The sequence below is a fragment of the Physeter macrocephalus genome, unplaced genomic scaffold (genome assembly GCF_002837175.3).
Source record: "Physeter macrocephalus isolate SW-GA unplaced genomic scaffold, ASM283717v5 random_5520, whole genome shotgun sequence".
NCBI classification, from domain to species: Eukaryota; Metazoa; Chordata; class Mammalia; order Artiodactyla; family Physeteridae; genus Physeter; species Physeter macrocephalus.
The window spans coordinates 1-4448 of record NW_021150804.1 but is presented as its reverse complement, the minus strand read 5'-3'; the positions used below and the strand labels follow the sequence as shown (position 1 = coordinate 4448).

General features: G+C 52.6%; 3 non-coding genes across 3 annotated transcripts; 1 reads left to right on the top strand and 2 right to left on the bottom strand.

Moving 5' to 3' along the window:
- Positions 1-2513: 2513 nt before the first annotated feature.
- On the bottom strand, positions 2514-2587 carry TRNAI-AAU (transfer RNA isoleucine (anticodon AAU)). Its single transcript has one exon. It is a non-coding gene; the product is annotated as a tRNA-Ile (tRNA).
- A 544-nt stretch (positions 2588-3131) lies between these two features.
- Positions 3132-3204, bottom strand: TRNAV-CAC (transfer RNA valine (anticodon CAC)). Its single transcript has one exon. It is a non-coding gene; the product is annotated as a tRNA-Val (tRNA).
- A 1072-nt stretch (positions 3205-4276) lies between these two features.
- TRNAI-AAU (transfer RNA isoleucine (anticodon AAU)) lies at positions 4277-4350 on the top strand. Its single transcript has one exon. It is a non-coding gene; the product is annotated as a tRNA-Ile (tRNA).
- The last annotated feature ends 98 nt before the right edge of the window (positions 4351-4448 follow it).

Genomic DNA, 4448 nt, shown 5'->3' with positions numbered 1-4448 from the left:
ATCGACCTCTGGGTTATGGGCCCAGCACGCTCCCGCTGCGCCACTCTGCTGACAGGCCGTCGCGGTGACCTCCTTTTTTCCCACTATGAACATCATGAGCGCTGTCCTGTGTCCTTGTATATACAGATAAATTCTGGTTTCTTCATAAAATCGAAAGAATAAACTTCCCAGCAATAAGAGGAACAAAGTTCTGTGACTTACTGCACGTGTAAGGACCCAGCTCACTCTCAAAAATATCGTGCTGGACCCCCCAAATGCCTCACAATAGGATATGCTATATGATTCCACTTCTATGAAGTTCAAGAGCAGGCAAACTGTCTGGTGCTAGAAATCAGACAGCGATTAGCTTGCAGGATGCAATATTGACTGGTAAGGGGGCATAAGGCGATTTTCTGGACTAATGGGAATGTTCTCAGTCTCCATCTGGGTGGTGGTCACATGGGAGTAGGATACATCGGTAAAGTTTATCAGCTCAAACTACACATAAACTCTTTTCATTTAAAAATATACTTCAATCAAGTATTGGGAAAAGGGTACCACAGAGAAGTAGTAACCTAATGGAAAGGAGAGACGGGGGTGTGGGGCGGGGGAGAGAGAGGAAGAAAGGGGACTAGAGGCAGCAAGGGAAGGAAGGACGGAGCGGGGTCGTCCCGGTGGACTCAGGTGCTGGGCGGGTCCCACTGATTCATCCAGTCTCAGCCTCTGAGGCTGTGCTAAGTGGCAGTCATCACCAGGCCACCAGGAGGACGACCGGAATGCACCCACGGTGAGGCACTGACGGAGCACGTAGGTGTTCCGATGCCCCGCGGGCGACAGCGGGGCGGCGATAAGGAAAGAGTGCCCGGATCCCACGCCCTCCAAGGCTCCCACCCCCTCATCAGAAAACTCCCACCTTCAGCCTGCCAGCCGGACAGAGATCCGAATGCCCGTTTTGGCGGCATCGGCCCCTCAGCACTCCTGGACTCAGCGCTGCTCTCACACAAGAGCCCTCCTCTCCCGCAAACAGCCCAGGCCCAAACCCCGCCCCCCTCACCGCCCCCCAACATACACACACATCACACTCACACACCAGAGGAGACCATCTGACCGGCGCTGAGGCCTGTAGCCTGAGCCCTCCAGACAGGTTGGCCCAGTTGCAGCCTGGAGCCCCAGTGCAATACCTGTGCACACTGCTTGCCACGCGCAACATGAGGCCCCACGTTTCCCAGAAAGGCAAGGCCAACTGCCCTGAGACAGGCCGCTGCACTAAGCAGCCCGCCCCCCGCTGCTCAGCCGGAGCCTGCAACCCGCAGCACACACCGAAGAGGCCTCAGCTTTCCCCCTTCGTCCTCCAAAGGCCAGAAAGTCCTGTTTCCAGCTAAGACGAAATCTCAAGGATCAGATACACCCTCCTGCTTGAAAGAAGCAAAACCTGACAAAATAGACGAAACAGTTTTCAAGACACCAAACATCAGGCAAAGAAGGATGGTACTCCCTGACAGAAAAAAAGGAATGAGCGATTTTTTTCTGGGAATGAGGTGAGATCTAGGATTGCAGCCTAGTTCTTACTGCCTTGAGAGAGTTTCCAGGCCCCAGTGCGTGCAACAGGAACCCAGGCGGAGGCTGGTGAACTCCCTGAGTTGAAGTGACAGGGCGGATAGTCCAGGAGACCAAGGCAGCTAAAGCTGGCAGCACAGAGTACCTGAAAGGAGAGAGCCGTGAGAAGAGAAACCTCCAGAAAGCACTCCACGTGGAGCTTAGCACTGGTCAGCGCACGCAGGTAGGGAAACTGTACAAGTCTGGGGAAGGACTTCCCACAAAGATCAGAGAAGTGACCATGATACTGAACTGTCCTTTCAAGTCAGAAGCAACGATATGAGATGCACGTCTGTCTAAGGAATCCAGATTCGATTCCTGTCCTTAGAAAAGAAAAGAAAAGTCTGTGTTTTGTGTTTCTTGCTCAAAGTGCTGCCGACATGGAGGGTAGAGGAAGTATCCTGAACCAGTCCACCCGGCGTGGTCCTTCCTCACAGGGCAATCTCGGCTGTCAGTTTCTCTGAAAGAGTCGTCAGAGACGTGGAAAGAACGACCTTTGAAGAACGCCTCTTTACTTTGTATCTCTTGAGGATTTGAGAAAGGACGTTGATTGCGCAACTACTTTGGAAAGAGAATTTAAAAGCGAATAAGCTTGTAACCAAAGGTTGCCAGTAATCTTTTCCAGTTTTTCCCGCCCATTTTTCGTGTTAGGTCGAGCTCCCACTCTTGTGTCCTCTGGCCCTGCACGTCTCTCTGTCCGCAGCCACTGGTCCCGGAGGAAAGAGAACACTGCCTGCCGGGAAGAATGTTGAAGTTGTAGTAGGCCGAGAGCCGAGCCGGGTAAGGAGTGGATAAAAGGTAAGCGAGGGAGGGGGACTTGGAGCACGTTACTCTAGAGAGCACTCTCTACCCTTCGCAGTTGTGTGTAGGTTTAAGAAGCAAGAATCCTCCCAATTGGGTTGACAGGGGAGGGCCCCTGCGGAGGCGATCGAAGGGAGTGGCCAGTACGGGGGTTGAACCCGCGACCTTGGCGTTATTAGCACCACGCTCTAACCAACTGAGCTAACCGGCCACAGAGCACCGCGGCCTTATTCTCTTCTTTCGTTCCTCTTGCGCCCTCTCCCCCTCCCCGCCCCCACCCCCAACCCCTTTAAAAGGTTAAGTTCCAAGTGTAGCTTCTCTCAGGAGAATTTGGTGGTTGTTGTTGCTTTCCACCCTTAATAAACAGAATCAGACGCTTTCTCTTGAAAGAAAACCAAACGGAAAGAAGGCACACTGGTTTTCAGTCGTACTCCTGGACGTGAAAGAGGAAGCCGACGTTTCTGGAGGAAGCTGCGGCCAACGGCCAGGGGAATCCATGGAAGTATGTGCCGTTGTGTAAATGGCTGGCAGTCAGCCCCTGAACTAGGAGTGAGGGCAGGCTCTGTCATACAAGATGGAATATGGTGCCTGAAGGATATTCCGACGGCTCCGATTGTCGATGCTCGCGGAGTCCCCCAGGTTTCCGGGTGAGACTTGGTCGGCGTTCGGGAGCCGCCTCACCTACCTGGTTTCTCGGAAGGTTCCTGAGAGGTCCAGGAGGATGCTTCAAAAAAGCGAACAGCGGAGAGGTGAGATGTTCCCGCCCGGTTTCGAACCGGGGACTTTTCGCGTGTGAGGCGAACGTGATAACCACTACACTAAGGAAACTGAGATTCCCCTGCTTGTGCTTATTTCCCCCCACCCCACCCCCCCCCCCCCAATCCCCCCGCTGGTGTGTCTAAGAGAGAAGAGACTTTCTGGCTAGCCCAGGTTCGGCCACGTTGAATTGCTTCTCTCTTCCGGGAAATGATCGGGGTTACTGCGCTTCTGTATTAAAACCAATAATACTAAAGTCAATGAGTCACACCAGGCAAATACTACCCTTAAGCGAAGAATTCCTTTCCAAAGGCAGGACAGACATTTTTAGGCAGCGTCCGGGTACAGCAGATTTCTGAAAATTGCTCGATTTTGTCCTATTGTGGGTTATGTGACCTTAGGACGTTCTGTGATCACCATCTCTTAGGTGCCAGAACATGATCGCAGAAAAGTAACCGGCATTCGGTGCCCTTGAACTCTGGCAGCTGCCCATTCTGTGCCGGGGCAGTGTTTGACCGACAGAAACCGAGGGACGGAGAGGGGGAAATGCCCACTGGTCTGCCAGGCCGTCCTTTCTTGTCCCCTCTGACCTCAATTCTGTGCCAATTGAGCACTAATCAACCAGAGTCAGACTAAAATTGCTGCTGTTGATAACATCGTTAATGTAGTAAAATTGCTCTTATCGATATCATCCCTAACGTCCAAAGTCAGTTTGTTTCTGCAGGGCAAGTTGAGCTAAGAGATCCCCGAGCCGGGGACCACCTGGCCGGAGAATGGTAAACCGGAAACATCCTGACTCCTGAAGCAATGATTCCGAAATGTCAGGAGTCGGTGGTCAACGCCAGCTTCTTTGTTCTTCCCCTTTAAAAGCACCCGTATCTCACAGACGAAGGCGGAGTGGACGTGAGACTTGTCTCGCAGTCCCTTGCTTGGCGCCCTGCAACCCAAGGCTTCCTTTTGGACAAAGGGCTGCTGTCCGAGTTTGGTTTTCTGTGTAGAGGGCACAGCAGATCTTTGGTGGGTTACACAGGGAGCAGCTAGGTATCCGAGGACCCTGAAAAGTAAACGTTTGTCTTTGCCCGAAGAGGTACTGCGGGAAATGGTGGTTAGAAAGTTTCAGTGAAAAGGGAGGGCGCCGTGTCGTGGCCGGTTAGCTCAGTTGGTTAGAGCGTGGTGCTAATAACGCCAAGGTCGCGGGTTCGATCCCCGTACGGGCCACGGGTCCTTTTACTCCTTACCACCCAAGGTGGCTGGTTACACGTCTCTCGTTGAGACTTGGAAGGCACAGGTTACTTAAAGAAAAAAAAAAAAAAAAA